This window comes from Oryx dammah, unplaced genomic scaffold (assembly GCF_014754425.2).
Source record: "Oryx dammah isolate SB20612 unplaced genomic scaffold, SCBI_Odam_1.1 HiC_scaffold_21, whole genome shotgun sequence".
NCBI classification, from domain to species: Eukaryota; Metazoa; Chordata; class Mammalia; order Artiodactyla; family Bovidae; genus Oryx; species Oryx dammah.
In genome coordinates this window covers 68,550,108-68,570,029 of record NW_024070205.1, presented here as the reverse complement: position 1 = coordinate 68,570,029, position 19,922 = coordinate 68,550,108, and positions in this window count along the sequence as shown.

The window sequence follows — 19,922 nt, the reverse complement described above, 5'->3', positions numbered from 1 at the left end:
TTTGTGTTTTTTTGTAAACAGAATAGATTTATAATATGTCCTGCCATTTAAACATCACACTGGAAAATTTAATTCATTCACAATTATTGCCACATATGATGTATTTATTCTTTCTATTTTTATATTCATGTATAGTCATATTGGATTGGCCAAAAAGTTCATTCAGGGTTTTCTATAATATTTTATGAACAGACTTTCTGGCCAACACAGTAATTTCATCTTTTTCCTTCCCTTCATTTTTTTTTTTTTTTTTTTTTTTGGTTTAATCGAACTGTTCATGATTCAGTCCTTTGCTTTTTCTCTGGAAATCCTGACACATTTGATTTTGCTAACTACTGACTTCCCGCATACATAATCAGATGTTTAATTCCAGAATTATTTGAGATACCAATTATTTTCTCCATTATGATGTCACATGTCCTCAACTGTGTCCCACAAATGCCCATTTTTCCTCTCCTTCCTTTCCTGCTTTAGTAAAATAAAGCTTGTCTCTCCTTTATCTTTCCCTTCTCCTAATTTTGAATTTCTTTTATTTCACTCACACAGTAGGTTTTACAGAGAGAGTTTATACTTATTAAAATTTCTCTTAGAGTATCTCTCTGCTGCTGCTAAGTCACTTCAGTCATGTCCGACTCTGTGCGACCCCATAGACAGCAGCCCACCAGGCTCCACCATCCCTGGGATTCTCCAGGCAAGAAAAGTGGAGTGGGTTGCCATTGCCTTCTCCAATGCAGGAAAGTGAAAAGTGAAAGTGAACTTGCTCAGTCAAGTCCGACTCTGCAATCCCATGGACTGCAGCCTACCAGGCTCCTCTGCCCATGGGATTTTCCAGGCAAGAGTACTGGAGTGGGTTGCCATTGCCTTCTCCGAGAGTATCTCTCCAGTTTCAGTATTATTCCCTAGCACTTACTTTTTCCTCCTCCATTTATATCTAATGATGGACACAACTGGACACACACGCACAGAGTCACACACACAAGAAAATGCACGGCTCCCTCTTCTATCTTCATCTTTCCTCAGTCTGAGGTTGATGGGTACATCTATGGTTTGATTAAAGTCTTAAGTCAATTATTTTCCTTAGACCCAACATATGTGTGATATATTATAGTAGCCATTAAGGCTCTTTCTTAAATAGTCAAGTTCTCCTCCTCCCAGACATATCTTAGAATACAGTACCCCACTCCCCTTGAACTGAGTCACGGCCACATGACTTGCTTTGGACAAGAAAATGCAAATGTCAGTAATGTGCTGCTTCTAGGCTCATTTCCCTCCCAATAATAGTTATTATGAAGGCATTAAAATAGATCTTCCACTAACCTAAGTTTCTGAGCAGAGTCCCACACAAACCCATGTAAAATGTACAGCAGGAATATGAAATCAGCTTTCCTTGTGTTAAGCCAGGACGATCTGGAGATTGTTAGTTAATACAGCATAGCCCACACTGTCCTGATTGACAGACACACTCTGTAATCTTTCACAACTCCAATAGCTCTCTTTTTCCTTAACAGTAGAACAAGTTTAAGTTTATTGATACAGTCCTTTACTTTGTCATTTGCAAATGTTATTCCTCTTTTTTTGATTTTTGTTATGAAACATGAGAAGTTTGGTCTCAGTCTGGTTCTTAGTAAGACATCTGTTTTACTTGTCTGAGAGTGTTTTATTTTCAGTTGTTTTAATTATTGTCTCTTCTCTATTTGTTCTGTTTTTACCTTCTAGAACTTCTAATCCATGTTAAGATACCTACATCCCTTTCCTGTGTCATTTATCTCTTCCCTCATGGTCTCATTCTCTATTTTTACACTGTGCTTTTATGTGTTCCTTGAAATTTATCTTCCAGACTATTAATTGGAACTTCTACAGTGACCATCTTCTAATTATGCAAATGGAAAAACTATGGCATTAGATACCAAAAGTTTTTCTCCAATGTATTTAAATCTCCTTAAGTGTTATTAATTCAAGTTTTAACTACCTCTTCCAATAACTCTACTACACTGGCCAGGGGCTTCTGCTTTTTTTTTTTTTTCTCTGGTTTGTGAATCTCTCTTAGATGCATTAATATGTTTCCTCAGTGGCACACTGACAATTTTTTTTCAAGTATTCTGAAAAGCAGGAAAGCTGCAAGTAGAAGAAGGTGAAAGAACCTCTACCCCCAAGACCCGTAGTATATAAAAGCAGGCTCAGTCCTCTGCTGATACATCGTTCATGCCTTCTGGTCCCCTACACTCCAGTCTCAAAGGCAGGAAAGACCCAGCCCACCCACCAAGTGTTCTCTTAGAGTCCAACTTGCACCTAAACCCAGCTGCCCACAGGCTACAGCTGCCATCAGCTTAAGGAAGGATGATTTTATGGGGGGCAGATAAGACAGGTATGAAGTTTATGGGTGGGCAAATAAGGGCATCTGATCAAGTGAGAATCATCTTTTTCTCAGTGTCTTCAACTTTCCTTGTCATTCAAGTCTCAGATGAGAAGTCATCCATTCTAAGGAAACTACTCCCACTCCTCAAAGGCTTTATAATTATGCTGTATTACCTGTGTTTATCTTGTTTACCTGTGACAAACCATGTATCTATGGTTTGATTTTTCTTGAAAAGATTTTATCTTAGAATTCAGAACTTTTAAACTTTTTCTTAGAATTCAGACATTTTACTTAGAATAAACATATTCACTAACTATGAACACACGAGTGAGAGCAGAAGCACATATACTGGTATACACTGCATTATCCACTGGAGTTTATTGTCTAAAGTCACCAAACCATGTCTGACTAAAAGATGAAGACCCTGAGAAGGCCAGAGGACCAGGTAAGCAAATTTGGTTAAGGTGCTCCTATCGTAACACACTCAATGAGATGATGAGAATGGAAATCAGCATCATGCTCAAAAAGTTCCATCTGAAATTCCCAACTAGAAGTACATAACAATGCATGGTAGAAGGAAAATTTAACTGCGATTCACTTATGTGCCTGAATTCACCACACCAGCTCAAGGCAAAGACATTTGCACAGGGTGCAAAAGCAGTTCCAGGATAAATAAAATTTCAATTGTATTAAGAAAGGAACAATAGTTAAAAAAATAAATAAATAAAATAAAATTATGCTGAATTATCTAAAGTAATTTTCCTGACTAGTGCCTTCAGTTTTGATAACCTTGAATCATAAAGCACTTAACAAAACATTTTTCCAAACAGGCAGTAAAACTTACTTCAGTATTCTGTGTTCAGCATTATAAAATACTAGAAATAATAGGGCTACTTAGTTGACAAATAAGAAAACCATCTAAAAAGACAAGGTAGATCCATAGAAAATAGTGACTGGTGTAAGAAAAAAATATAGAAAACTAATTTCTCCCAGTTAATAAGTGTCCTCTCTCAGTGAACTTATATTGTAAAATGTCTTTAGAAACAAAAATTTTATCTAAATTATCTTTTATATTCATTGTAGAACAAGATTAAAAGCCAGCAATTATACCAAACATTGTTTTTAAAGAGCTATAGTTGCTACAGCAACAATTTTTTTTCAAAATTCTTCACCAATATATAATAAATTGAGAATGGAGACACTTTTCTGATGATCATGAAGCAAAAACTATAACCCCAATTTGGGATCCCCCAATTTTCATTAACATATACACATTTTAACTGTAGCATATCTTCTAATTACCTTGATCCACAGACAAATTCCTTTAGAGTTCACCAAAATAATGTAAGTGTTTTTATTTACATTGTCTCCATGTTCCCAGTTTATGTCACTCACCTCTTTTTGCAAACCTAGTAACACCACACATTGTTTATTTGACTTTTGCCACTTGTATTAAAAATGGGAACACTCTGACTCCACTCAAGTATTAATAGATTTTAGCCTCTTTCTATTTCTCAAGTATTTTAGTGGCCTGTCCTGACATTCTTACAGAAAATGCACTTTGAAAAAATGTATTCTCTGTGACTCAACCACAATGACTTCCTTATTAAAGCCATTACCAAACCAATACTATTAAGGGCAAAAAGAAAGTGTTTAAAATAGAACTCTTAGCAGCACTGTGTTTGGGTTTAAAGTATACTTAAAGAAACCAAGTTACCCTTATTAATGGGATAACGTAAGCTAGCATCAGGAAAACAATCATTTTGCTAATTTATCTGCTGCCCCTCAACATTTCTCTCAATGACGTCCAGGTTTTTTTTCCGACAGATTTAGACACCAAGAAGTCATAAATAAATTAGCTAAGAATCCACACACCGAAAAAGAACAGAAAGCCTGAGAGGTAGGTGCAACACAGGTCTCTACTCCAGACTTCCCAGCATTTAGAAGATGAAAAGAAAACTGCTAAATGCTTTAAGACCTATCCACCAGATAATCATTGTACAGGTGTATAAATAGGGTCCATTTCAATAACTATTCACTCAAGTGCAACGTGGCTGCCAAATTCTTCCCTCCTAGGCAATACTTTATGAATAGCAGATAATGAATTCTTTGGAAAACCTGTCTCTAATGAGCCCATGATGTAATTCCTATTTAGGGCTTCACTCTTTCTAGAGAAGAGGCTGCCTGAGAAAGTCTGATGTTAGAACTTGCCGGCTCCACCAGGCCAGTGGAGAAGACCTCAAGAGATGGGTCCCGTACCCACTGCCTTCAAGGGTAGGGACGGGGAGGAGTACTCTTTGCAAGTTACTGTTAAAGGCTCCCTGGATTTCCATTTCCTGCATTACGACAGACTGCACACCCTGAAAAACCTGCCTGACTGAAATAGCTGAAACGCTAGATAAAATTTAAAACATGCTTTTTAAAAAGTGTTGTTAAACTGGAAGAAATGGAGAAGAATCTTGAGGTGCCCCCAAATAAAGTGTAACTCAGTGGTGTGTGTGTGTTAGTTGCTCAGTCATGTCTAACTCTTTGCAACCCCATGGACTGTAGCCCACCAGGCTCCTCTGTCCATGGGATTCTCCAGGCAGAATATTAGAGTGGGTTGCCATTCCCTTCTCCAGGGCATCTTTCCCATTCAGGGATCAAACTTGAGCCTCCTGTATTACAGGTGGATTCTTTACCCTAGTGAGTGAACATCAGAGCAACTCTCCACCACCAAGTCTCCAACCATCTGTGAACAAGCACTTCTGACAGCTGCACAGGGCTTCACGAGGGACACTCAAGCTTGGGGCTCACTCAAAGCAGATAACTTCACAGAAGGCTACCTCCTTTCCCTGGAATACGGGGAATCTCAAAGCTCCCTCATCCCTCATTGTGAGGTCACAAAAAATTTTTTTAATTAATTTATTTATTTAAATATAAATTTATTTATTTTAATTGGAGGTTAATTACTTTACAATATTGTATTGGTTTTGCCATACTTACTCAGTCATTAAAAAAAATTTTTAAAGAAATGTGGTACTAGTTTCCTAGGGCTCCCCAGGTGTCGCTAGTGGTAAAGAACCTGCCTGGCAATCCGGGAGATTGAAGAGACGGGGTTCGATCACTGGATGGGGAAGATCCCCTGGAGAAGGAAATGGCACCCCACTCCAGTATTCCTGCCTGGAAAATCCCACGGACAGAGGAGCCTGGCGGGCTACAGTCCATGGGGTCGCCAAGAGTCAGACAGAACTGAGCACATAATACAGCACACACACTAGTTTCTGACTACTGCCCCAACAAGTTACCAGAAAGGTAGCTGCTTACAACACAAAATTATTATTTCATAAGTCTGGAGGTCACAAATCTAAAATCAAGGTATTGCCAGGGCTGAATTCCAAGTGAATTTTTCAAGAGAGAAATTCTTTTTTTTGCCCTTCCCAACTTCTAGAGACTGACTGTATTTCTTGGCTCCTACACTTCGACCTGCTTCCATCTCTACATCTCCAACCTTCTAGCTCCAACTCCACCTGGATTCCTCTCATAAAGACTCTGGTATTTACATCATACCACCATAATGATCCAGGATAATCTCCCATCTGGGTACCTTTAACAAGACCACATCTGCAAAGCTCCTTCTGCCAGGTAAGGTGACATTCAGAGTTCCCGGGGATGAAGATATGAACATTTTAAAGTCCCTTGGACTGCAAGGAGATCAAACTACTCAATTAAAGGAAATGAACCCTGACTATTCACTGGAAGGACTGACACTGAAGCGCCAATATTTGGTCACCTGAAACAAAGAGGCAATTAATTGCAAAAGACCCTGATGCTGGGAAAGATTGAGGGCAGGAGAAGAAGGGGGTGAGAGAGGATGAGATGGTTGGATGACATCACTGACTCAATGGACATGAGTTTGAGCAAGCCCCAGGAGATAGTGAAGGACAAGGAAGCTTGGCATGCTGCAGTCTGTGGGGTCAGAGTCAGACACAACATAGTTCCAGGGATGAAAACACAGACAGTTGAGGGGTATTATCCTCTCTACCACAAGGTGGGGATGGTCTTCATCCCTGTCTCCTGTACAATGTCATGAGCCTCCGTCCATAGTTCATCAGGCATTCTATCTATCAGATCTAGTCCTTTAAATCTATTTCTCACTTCCACTGCATAATCATAAGGGATTATGCAAAAAAGCAAAATGGCTGCCTGAGGAGGCCTTACAAATAGCTGTGAAAAGAAGAGAAGCAAAAAGCAGAGGAGAAAACAAAAGATATAAACATCTGAATGCAGAGTTCCAAAGAATAGCAAGAAGAGATAAGAAAGCCTTCCTCAGTGATCAATGCAAAGAAATAGAGGAAAACAACAGAATGGGAAAGACTAGAGATCTCTTCAAGAAAATTAGAGATACCAAGGGAACATTTCACGCAAAGATGGGCTCAATAAAGGACAGAAATGGTATGGACCTAACTGAAGCAGAAGATATTAAGAAGAGGTGGCAAGAATACATAGAAGAACTGTACAAAAAAGATCTTCATGACCAAGATAATCATGATGGTGTGATCACTCACCTAGAGCCAGACATTCTAGAATGTGAAGTCAAGGGGGCCTTAGAAAGCATCACTATGAACAAAGCTAGTGGAGGTGATGGAATTCCAGTTGAACTATTTGAAATCCTGGAAGATGATGCTGTAAAAGTGCTGCACTCAATATGCCAGCAAATTTGGAAAACTCAGCAGTGGCCACAGGACTAGAAAAGGTCAGTTTTCATTCAAATCCCAAAGAAAGGCAATGCCAAAGAATGCTCAAACTACCATACAATTGCACTCATCTCACATGCTAGTAAAGTAATGCACAAAATTCTCCAAGCCAGGCTTGAGCAATACATGAACCATGAACTTCCAGATGTTCAAGCTGGTTTTAGAAAAAGCAAAGGAACCAGAGATCAAATTGCCAACATCTTCCGGATCATCAAAAAAACAAGAGAGTTCCAGAAAAAAAAAAAACATCTATTTCTGCTTTATTGACTATGCCAAAGTCTTTGACTGTGTGGATCACAATAAACTGTGGAAAATTCTGAAAGAGATGGGAATACCAGACCACCTGACCTGCCTCTTGAGAAATCTATATGCAGGTCAGGAAGCAACAGTTAGAACTGGACATGGAACAACAGACTGGTTCCAAATAGGAAAAGGAGTACGTCAAGGCTGTATATTGTCACCCTGCTTGTTTAACTTATATGCAGAGTACATCATGAGAAACGCTGGGCTGGAAGAAGCACAAGCTAGAATCAAGACTGCTGGGAGAAATATCAATAACCTCAGATATGCAGATGATACCACTCTTATGGTAGAGAGTGAAGAGGAGCTAAAGAGCCTCTTGATGAAAGTGAAAGAGGAGAGTGAAAAGATTGGCTTAAAGCTCAACATTCAGAAAAGTAAGGTCATGGCATCTGGTCCCATCACTTCATGGGAAATAGAAGGGGAAACAGTGGAAACAGTGTCAGACTTTATTTTTTGGGCTCCAAAATCACTGCAGATGGTGATTGCAGTCATGAAATTAAAAGATGTTTACTTCTTGGAAGGAAAGTTATGACCAACCTAGATAGCATATTCAAAAGCAGACACATTACTTTGCCAACAAAGGTCCGTCTAGTCAAGGCTATGGTTTTTCCAGTGGTCAAGTATGGATGTGAGAGTTGGACTGTGAAGAAAGCTGAGAGCTGAAGAATTGATGCTTTTGAACTGTGATGTTGGAGAAGACTCTTGAGAGTCCCTTGGACTGCAAGGAGATCCAACCAATCCATTCTAAGGGAGATCAGTCCTGGATGTTCATTGGAAGGACTGATGCTAAAGCTGAAACTCCAGTACTTTGGCCACCTCATGCAAATGAGTTGACTCATTGGAAAATACCCTGATGCTGGGAGGGATTGGGGGCAGGAGGAGAAGGGGACAACAGAGGATAGATGGCTGGATGGCATCACTGACTCAATGGACATGAGTTTGAGTAAACTCTGGGAGTTGGCGATGGACAGGGAGGCCTAGAGTGTTGTGATTCATGAGGTCGGAAAGAGTCAGACAGGGCTGAGTGACTGAACTGAAATGACCACAAGGTACCCAAGGGGAGGTTTGTCATTTTATTAAGTTAAGGAAAAATAAGTTTCCTTTGAGATTTATTCTTCTCAATGGTTTGCAGCTTGAATTCACTCTATTGATGTAGTTCAAAATATCTCAGAGAGGTCAGCTCAAAGTGGTCATGAATAGGTATTGGCTACAACTGACTGGAAGGAGTGAATGTACATCTCTCTGGAGCACGGAACCTCACCCCATGCCTCAAAATCATTAGTCTAGGAAACACTTGAGAAAAATGAGCAGCTCACAGACAAGTCCCTATATAAGGAAATGAAGAGTCAGGAAAAGAAACAACATCCAGCAAAAATCAGAAAAATCTCAAAATATAAAATCACATTTAGTATGTTAAATATTTACTTTGTTAAAAATAAAAATCATAGAGATATGAAAAAGGAATCAAGGACCAAGAAGAATACCCAAGCAGATCTTTGAAGAACTTTAGAAATAAAAAAGACAATTAAAGTTTAAAACACAAGAGGGATTAAACAGTAAATTAGAATTGGGGAAAAACAGTAAAGTAGAAAAGAAATCTGAAAATATTACACAGAAAGCAGCTGAAGATACAAAAACTACAAAAGTAATTCAGAGACAAGATGAATTGACTAGTAAGTTCTAAAAGTCATTTAACTGGAGTTTCAGAAAGAGTAAATAGAATGGAAAAGAATATACAAAGATGTTGGCTGAGAACTTCCTAGGTCTCGTGACAAAAATAAATCCTCATGTTAATAATAAATGTTAAAAGAATAAATTAAAAATAAATCTACAGCTAGATGCACAACAGTGAAACTGAAGAGCATTAAAGAAAAAGAAAATATCTTAAAAATAGTAACGGGGGGGAAAAAAGACTATCTTCCAAATAACGGCCATTTGACTGATGGCCGACTTCTCCAAAATAAGACGTCAAGCTGTAAAATTTAATTTTAATGTGCTAAGATCAGTACCAACCTAGAGTTGCATAAGCATTGAAATTAATCTTCAAAAATAAGAGCCAAAATAGGCATTTTCAGATAAATAAGAACAATTTACCACCAACAGATCCTTACTGAAGAACCTGTAAAGGATACACTTCATGAAGAAGGAATATGAGCCCAAACAGAACACTTTAAGTATAGGGAGGAATGCTGCCATGAACACTGAGTGCATTTATCTTTTCAAATTAGTGTTTTTCTCTCTGATATATAGTCAAGAGTAGAATTGCTTCATCATATTCTATGACCCATACATTTAGCATACTAAATGTGATTTTATATTTTGAGATTTACCATCGCTGATAACTCTATTTTCAGTTTTTTGAGAAACCTCCATACTGTTTTCCAGTGGCTGCACCAATTTACGGTTCCACCAACACTACAAGGGTTCTCTTTTCCCCACATTCTTACCAACATTTGTTCTTTGTGTTCTTTTTAATATCTCATTTACAGGTGTGAGGTGATATCTCACTGTGGTTTTGATTTGCATTTCCCTGATGATTAGCGATGTTGACATCTTTTCATATGCCTGTTGGCCACCTGCATCTCCTCTTTGACAAAATATCTATTCAGTTCTTCTGCCCATTTTTTAATCAGGTTGTTTGTTTTCTTGATGCTGAGTTAGATGAGCTGTTTATATCTGTTGGATATTAATCTCTTATCAGTCCTATAATTTGCAGTATTTCTTCACATTCAGAAGCTTTTCTTTACATTTTGAGGTTTCCTTTCTTGTACAAAAGCTTTTAAGTGTAATTAAGTTCCACTTGTTTATTTTTGCTTTTATTTGCTTTGCTTTAGGAGAAGGATCCAAAATAATAATAATAATAATAATAACACAATTTATTTTATAAATAAAATTTGTTTTAACTTACAGATTTAAAATAAATAATAAAACATGTTTTCCTCTAGGAGTTTATTATAGTATCTGGTCTTACATTTAGGTCTTTAATCCATTTTGAGCTTATTTTGGTATATGGTATTATGAAATGCTCTAATTTCATTCTTTCACATGCTGCTGTCGAGTTTTTCCACACCATTTATTTAAGAGACTCTTTTCCCCATTGTATATTCTTGTCTCAAGATGAAGACACACTCATAAACACCAAACAAAAGAAACTTGTTACTTGATATTCGGTTCAGTTCAGTCGCTCATTCATGTCTGACTCTTAGCGACCCCATGAATCGCAGCACGCCAGGCCTACCTGTCCATCACCAACTCCCGGAGTTTACTCAAACTCATCTCCATCAAGTCGGTGATGCCATCCAGCCATCTCATCCTCTGTCGTCCCCTTCTCCTCCTGCCCCCAATCCCTCCCAGCATCAGAGTCTTTTCCAATGAGTCAACTCTTCCCATGAGGTGGCCAAAGTACTGGAGTTTCAGCTTTAGCATCAGTCCTTCCAATGAACACCCAGGACTGATCTCCTTTAGAATGGACTGGTTGGATCTCCTCGCAGTCCAAGGGACTCTCAAGAGTATTCTCCAACATCACAGTTCAAAAGCATCAATTCTTCAGCGCTCAGCTTTCTTCACAGTCCAACTCTCACATCCATACTTGACCACTGGAAAAACCATAGCCTTGACTAGACAGACCTTTGTTGGCGAAGTAATGTCTCTGCTTTTCAAAATGCTGTCTAGGTTGGTCATAACTTTCCTTCCAAGGAGTAAGCATCTTTTAATTTCATGGCTGCAGTCACCATCTGCAGTGATTTTGGAGCCCCCAAAAATAGTCTGACACTGTTTCCCCACCTATATCCCATGAAGTGATGGGACCAGATGCCATGATCTTAGTTTTCTGAATGTTGAGCTTTAAGCCAACTTTTTCACTCTCCTCTTTCACTTTCATCAAGAGGCTTTTTAGTTCCTCTTCACTTTCTGCCATAAGAGTGGTGTCATCTGCATATCTGAGGTTATTGATATTTCTCCCAGCAATCTTGATGCCAGCTTGTGCTTCTTCCAGCCCAGCGTTTCTCATGATGTACTCTGCATACAAGTTAAATAAGCAGGGTGACAATATACAGCCTTGACGTACTCCTTTTCCTATTAGGAACCAGTCTGTTGTTCCCAGTCATGTCCAACTCTTCGCGACCCCATGGACTGCAGCACACCAGGCATCCCTGTCCATCACTAACTCCCAGAGTCCACCCAAACTCATGTCCATTGAGTTGGTGATGAGTAGGTGATATTACTATCAGACAAAATAGACTTCAGGACAAAAACACTGTCAGAGCTAAAGAGGCACCACATGCCTATGACAAATTCAGAGTCACGTTGCCACCTCTGCCTTCTCATGGCTTGATCTTCATAACAAAGCTCTTCACCATGTCCCACTGCTGTAGGCAGTTCAGTCACACACATGTTGTAGGGTTTGGGAGGATTTCCTATGGATTTGTTGATAGAGCCACAGGTTTTTCATTTTTTCTCTTTATTAGTCACTTCGGTTCATAAGAGGACTTGGGGAAAGTTTTAAAATTAAGTTGTCATTGTATTCTCGTTGAAGCTGTATTTCTTTTGAAATTACTGGTTTCCTACCTCACTGTCAGATCAGCTTTCACAGTAGTTTGTAGCATTTTATTTGCCCCTCACCATGTGTCTGTCTTGTAGCATGACGGTGCCACGCCCATCTCCATGAGCTGCACCGGTGGTTAGAATGTACTCCCTGGGCTGAGGCTAGAGGAGTCCCTGAAAGTCAGGGATCCTACTCAATCAAGGGTCTTTACTCCACAGTTCATGGGCTTGCCAAACGCAGACACATTATGCCCTGCTCTTCATAAGGTAATCAGCTAAAAGTGAATTCAAATCCCACAACCAGAAACTCTGTTTATAGTTCCAATAAAGAGGAAAAATGTTTTGTGAAGATGCCAGCAATTATCTTGTCTATTTGACTTTAATGCAAGTAGTTGAGCCTGGGCAGTTAAAGCAATACAGGGAAATGAATAGACCCCTGTCCTGTTATTATCTTTCAGATCCTATAGATCTGTGAAAGTTGTCTGGGGGCAGAGGAGATGTCTGTAAAATAACTCTAGGAGGAAATGTTAAAGCCCCAGAAGTGTCAGGTTGCTCTGGAGCCATTTGATTCCTCTGGTGCTTGCTGTGTCAATCACATCATCCAGTTAACAGAAGGCTCAATGTGCTTCCCACGTGTGACTAAGTAGAAACTTTTAATTTAACTTTTAGAATTATGCTAACTGACAGACAACTTTTCTAGGATTCAATTCAGTTCAGTTCAGTTCAGTTTGCTCAGTCGTGTCTGACTCTTTGTGACCCCATGGACTGCAGCACACCAGTCTAGGAGTATACCTATGTAAACAACTATTCTTTCGCTTCATGAGGATGCGTATTATAGATAACCAGGACAGGTATTGATACAAATTAATCTGTTCTAATAAAAAGTAGACCAGTAGCTGTCTGGGAGAAGGAAATGGCAACCCACTCCAGTGTTCTTGCCTGGAGAATCCCAGGGACGGGGAGCCTGGTGGGCTGCCATCTATGGGGTTGCACAGAGTCGGACACGACTGAAGCGACTTAGCAGTAGCAGCTGTCTGGGAACAGGGGCAGGACAGAGAGGCCGTGGGAAGGGTTACAATGAGGCACTAGGGAACTCAGGGGTGATGAGTGTGTTCATTTTCTTGGCGTGCTAATGGCTTCACAGATGTACCTACATTAAAACTTTCCAAACTGTGTACTTTAAATGTGTGCAATTTATTGCATGTCAATTATATCTCAATAAAGCAATTTAAAAGAAAAGGAGTGGTGGTTAGAAATGCACCACTTTGTAACCCCGAATGAAATGACATCAGACAGTCAGTATCAGTGAAGCCTGTCAGCACCTGGAATGACTCCATCTCAGTATCACTCAAAGTAGGATACCCATAAGTTCTGGCCTCTTTGTGAAATACCCTAACCCTTTGAATATTCCTGGCCAAAAATTTGAACCTAAATATAATGAAGCCTTGGGTCTGGAGCTAACTTTCACTTCCAGAAGTGGCAGAACAAGTTAAATGAAACCAAGGAGCAAACAGACAAGTCCAGGCTGTGGAACCTTCTACAAGACAAGTGACCCAGTTTCTGCACAAATCAATGGCAGAGGAAGAAGGCGATTGAGGACGAGAAGGGTCTGCTCTAGAATAAACAAACAAAAAGGCTTAACGGATTTAACTAAATGCAACTTCTAGGATTTATATTGACAATATTTCTCCAATATTGAGGACCACTACAATCATTTGATTATGGACTAGATATTAGATAACACAAAGTTACTGCCAGTTTTGTTAGGCATACCACGTACTACACAACATGGCATGTAAGAACTCCTGGGAGTTCCTTGATGTCCCAGTGGTTAGGATTCTGGACTAGCACTGCCATGGCCGGGGTATAATCCCTAGTCAGGAAACAGACCTGAGCCATATGGCACAGGTGAAAAAAAAAAAGAAAGAAAGAAAGAAAAGAAAATGTGTTTAGATTTATTTTTAAAGACATAGGTATAAATAGCATGATGTGAGATTTTCTTTAATATACTTCAAAGATTAAAAGAAAACCAACACAAAAAAGTAGATAAAATAAATGCGGCAAAATCCTGACGATCAGATCTGATCACCTGTCCCAGCTAGCTGTTGGGCATGTGTTGTTCTTTATACTAAAATTATTTTTGTGTGTGTTTGAAATGTTCAAAAAAGTTTAATGAAGTCAATTTCATGAAACTGAAAATTCACCAATATTATGAAATTATCTGTGTTCTTAAAGAATATATAGCCACTTAGATTGCTATACAGAAATTCTGACGGATACAACTTACAAGTAAATCTCCATTACCATAGCCAGGTGATGCGGTGATCTGAGAACACTTTACAGTGTGATCAAAGGAGTAGATACAGAGCTTTAAAAGCTCAACAATCATTGTCTATAATGATCATAGAAGCCTATTGTTCAACAAAGGTATTCTCATGCATGTCAATAACAATACTGGCTCCCAACTTTTAACTCCTACTGCATGCCAGGCACTGTACTAGGTATTTACATATATGATTTCTAATTCTTCCTGAAATCTTAAAAGGTTTCTAGTCCTATCATCACTTTACAGGGGAGAAAACAGGTTTGGAAAGTAACTTGCCCAAAGGCACATTTCACCTGGAGGTCTTTCTGAATATTAAAACCAAGGCCTTTCCACTATCCACAGCATAAGAACTCTGCCAAACTTTATTACCTAGAAATGCACATGTTCTGATCATGTAGATTCTAATATGATTCTTGCCAAATAAACAAACCAAGATGACTCCTAAGGAGAAGGCTGTAAAAAGTTCAGTAAACTTTGATCCATTGTCAAATTTGTCCAAATGGCCAGTGCAGTATTGCGTGGTGTCCTGTCCCCGGTACTTCCTGGATTCAAACTCCAGTTCTGCCACTTACAACCTGAGTGACCTCTGGCAACTGAACTCCTCTGGGCCTCAGTTTTGACACGCCCAAAATGTGACTGAAATACCCATACGGACGACTGATAAAAAACTCCTAATTTAGTGCCTAGGACATAGGTGGATTCTAAATGTAAGCAATCTTCTCTTGCCCACTTTTTATGCTTTGTACATAGAGAAAAATTCCAAATATAACTTTCTTTGAATGCTAACCCTCATTGCCGCTAGCAAAAAGAACCATCTATCGCCCAATATATTGCTTTTCTTAGCCCAAGGCAAGGTTGCCCTGAATCTTTCCATATAAAATTCTGTGTTTTAACTTAAACATGATACATAACTCAGGACTGTACTGCTATTCTCAAGAGTGGTTGGCAGTGGGCAGCAGAATTTACCTTCAATGCAATATCACTTAAAAAGCTGCTTTAGGAGAAATTGCTTCATGTGCAGCATTTGCTAATGAGGAAGGGTATAGGACAAGATGCAAACACTTGGGCTCAATCAGATAAACTCTGCTGCTACTGCCAAGAGTTAAAATAGCCTTGACAGCTGGGGAAAAAAAAAAAAGCTGACAATCATTTGGAGGAAGACTTTAAATTAAAGGCTTTTTATTATGCTATAGCTTATGTACCATTGAGTTCTGATATCTAAAATTTTAACCTACACAAGGTTACCTCACAAAGCATCTAGAGGTCTTTGCAAAGACCTCTAGATGCTTTGTGAGTTAACATTTAGATCAATATTCATCCATGGGAAAAACACCCTGAGGAGAGAGACTACTTTGAGTGACAGGTCCAAAAATAAAATTAGTATATATCCTTATAGAAACATATCTGTGAGCTTTATTTACTAGTAACTCATATGATATGATACTCGATTTGGCCAAAAAGTTAAAAGTGTATTACTTTAAATCTAGGATATCTATCTCTCTCATCTCTGAAGAAGTACTCATGTTCAAATGATACCAAATTTTCTACTTTTAATTAGTTGCCATTTTGATGTCAACCTCCAGACAGCATGAAAGAGATCAGCTCCCAGGAAACTGAGCATGACAACAATCAAGGCATCTGAAGCACAAAAACGCCACCTTCTTGACTTTTGAAATCCCAGTCCTTACTATCATATATAGAATGGGAAGCAGAAAGAGATGAGAGACAATTACTAAAACCCCTTCATTTTCACAGCTCCAATAAGTTGGCCACCTGAGGTTTAGCTCGGGAGAATTAAGACCAGCTATACACACTGAGTAAATCTTACAAGTTCTTTAAGGGGTACTCCAGAGACCAAGATATGTTATATACCTCCAACAGCTGCCAGTATTTATATTTGAAGTCATTACTCACCAGGGATTGAGACAAATCAAGAAGACAGGAAAATGTTTTCAATTGTAGACACTAGGTAGGATAAAACATTTGCATGCTATGTGGACTGATACCCCAGAGTAAACTGAAATCCCTGTGGATTTTTGTAGACTTGGAAAATAAGAAAATAATCCCATGGACCTTAGTTATACAGAATCGAAAGCAATATAAAAACAAGACAATGGTGTAGAAATCACATGAGGAAACGTGTTAAGGGAAAATTTTATAAACCTTATTAGATGGAGAAAGGGAGTTCTTTAAAACTACCATCATGACAAAGAATTAATCTCAAAAATACACAAGCAACTCCTATAGCTCAATTCCGGAAAAATAAGCAACCCAATCAAAAAATGGGCCAAAGAACTAAATAGACATTTCCCCAAAGAAGACATACAGATGGCTAACAAACACATGAAAAGATGCTCAACATCACTCATTATCAGGAAAATCCAAATCAAAACCACAATTAAGGTACCATCTCACGCCAGTCAGAGTGGCTGCTATCAGAAAGTCTGCAAACAATAAATGCTGGGTGCAGAGAAAAAGGAGCCCTCTTACACTGTTGGTGGGAATGCAAACTAGTACAGCCACTATGGAGAACAGTGTGGAGATTCCTTAAAAAATTGGAAATAGAACTGCCTTATGACCCAGCAATCCCACTGCTGGGCATACACACCGAGGAAACCAGAATTGAAAGAGACACATGTACCCCATTGTTCATTGCAGCAGTTTACAACAGCCTAGACATGGAAGCAACTTAGATGTCCATCAGCAGATGAATGGTTAAGAAAGCGATGGTACATATACACAATGGAGTATTACTCAGCCATTAAAAAGAATACATTTGACTCAGTTCTAATGAGGTGGACGAAACTGGAGCCTATTATACAGAGTGAAGTAAGTCAGAAAGAAAAACACCAATACAGTATACTAATGCATATATATGGAATTTAGAAAGATGGTAACAATGACCCTATATGCAAGACAGCACAAGAGACACAGATGTAAAGAGCAGACGTTTGGACTCTGTGGGAGAAGGTGAGGGTGGGATGATTTGCGAGAAGAGCACTGAAACATGTATATTATCATATGTGAAACAGATCACCCGTCCAGGTTCAATGCATGAGACAGGGTGCTCAGGGCTGGTGCACTGGGATGACCCTCAGGGATGGGATGGGGAGGGGGGTTCAGGATGGGGGACACATGTACACCCATGGCTGATTCATGTGAATGTATGGCAAAAACCACCAAAATATTGTAAAGTAATTAGCCTCCAATTAAAAAAATAAATTAAAAAAAAAAAACTACCATCATTTGCTCATCGCTGAAATAGTGGGTGTCAACTTCCATATATGTAAAAACTCACAATGGGCAACGTGTGTGTGTGTGTGTCTGCACATGCACATATGCACACACTCAGTTGTGTCTGACTCTTTGTGACTGCATGGACTGTAGCCCACTAAGCTCCTCTGTCCACGAGATTTCCCAGGCAAGAATACTGGAGCAGTTGCTGTTTTCTTCTCCAGGGGATCTTCCTGACCCAGGGATTGAACCCATGTCTCCTGGGTCTCCTGCATTGGCAGGTAGATTCGTTACTACTGTACCACCCGGGAAGCCATTTGGGTGATGGGTGGTTATTAAAGATTTTGACTCTAAGAAGCCAGCCTCCACAGCTCTCACTGAGCATGCCTTGGAAAGGACCCTGGGATCTGAGTTCTTAGTAAGCACTCCAAGTAATTACAATGCACGTGGTCTGAGAGCTGTATTTTGAGAAATACTTCAATAAAGGAGAAAAAAAAACACACACACAAACTTGACTCTCAGAAACTAGAAAACCAGATAAAACCCACTAATTTCAAATATACATGGAAAGGCTGCCACAGCAGTGAAGATCAAAGCACTGAGTCTCAGGAAGTGAAGTGGGAGGCAGAGGCAGAGCTCAGAGCAAGCCAGCACAGGCTACATCTTAGGGCTGATGACACAGTGAGGTGCAAAATCCAAGTCCCTTTTCTGAAAAGGAAGAGCAGGATACACAGGTAAGCAGCAGGAGCTTACTGGACTGGATATGGCCCTGAGGAGAAAGAGGACAAGAACCCCTTAATGAGACACATCTGCGAGGACTGGCTGCCTAGAGAGAAAGAGACTTTGAGAAGGGGGCTTTATTAGGCAGCAAAAACTGCCTATTTACGTTGACTAGCAAACAGTAAAAAGTCTAAGCAAACTCACACAAACACAGATGCTAGATGAAAAAAATCCATCTAATCTAGAACAGAGCCTTGACCTCTCCCCACTTTAATCATTCTGCAACCTCTATTCCAGAAAACAGTCACCTCCTTCAAAGAAGAATGATTAGGAAGCAAATCGGGATGTTTCTAAATGTACTTTAAGAAAAAAGAAACAAGAAAAACAAGACACAGCTCTCACTTAGGACCCTTTGGCCATGAAGTTTTCATGAAGATGAAAACGGCCACCAAAACTCTTACTATGAATTTTTAAATCTTAGGAGAGCAACTGTCTCTGTGAAACAAGGGCACAGTGCAGAGATGAAAGAGCTCATGGCACAAATGGAGGAAAAATTAGCAGGAGATGAAACATGACTAACAAGGTTTGAGAATGAGGGAAGAGGGTCCAGGCAGGTAACAAAACCACCAGAGAAGTCAAAGCAAGATTAAGAGACTCTTAAGGAAAATGGACACAACTGAAAATACAGAAAGAGATACAAAGAGTAGGAATGAAAAACAAAATAAAATAAAATGCAATTAAATATGTTTTTAAAAGTAGAAGCAAAATGACACTTGAAGGGCACCTGCTGTGACAGGCCACGCAGAAGAGTGGCCGAGAGGAGCTATCCCTCGCCCAAGGTCAGGGAGCAGCGACCGAGACGAGCTACCCCACATACAAGGTCAGGGGTGGCAGCCGAGACGAGCTACCCCACGCCTGAGGTCGGGGCGGCAGCCAAGAGAAGCTACCCCACGTCCAAGGAGCATCAGCTGCGTGGGCGCAGGAGGGCCGAGAGGAGCTACTCCACCTTCAAGGTCAGGAGCGGGGGCAGTGAGGAGATACCCCTCGTCCAAGGTAAGGAGCAGCGGCTGCGCTTTGCTGGAGTACCCATGAAGACATACCCCACGTCAAACGTAAGAGAAACCCAAGTAATATGGTATGTGTTGTGAGAGGGCATCAGAGGGCAGACACACTGAAACCATAATCACAAAAACTAGCCAATCTGATCACACCTATCTGACCACAGCCTTGTCTAACTCAATGAAACTAAGCCATGCCGTGTGGGGCCACCCGTGTGGGGACCACCCATGGCCACCCTATGTTTGGTCATAACAAACAGTCTCTTCCAACAACACAAGAGAAGACTCTACACATGGACATCACCAGATGGTCATCACCCACCCACCCACCCACCCAAAGGAGGGTCATGGTGGAGAGGTCTGACAGAATGTGGTCCACTGCAGAAGGGAATGGCAAACCACTTTAGTATTCTTGCCTTGAGAACCCCATGAACAGAAGGAAAAGGCAAAATGATAGGATACTGAAAGGGGAACTCTGTGGGTCGGTAGGTGCCCAATATGCTACTAGAGATCAGTGGAGAAGTAACTCCAGAAAGAATGATGGGATGGAGCCAAAGCAAAAACAACACCCAGTTGTGGATATAACTGGTGATAGAAGCAAGGTCCAATGCTGTAAAGAGCAATATTGCATAGGAACCTAGAATGTC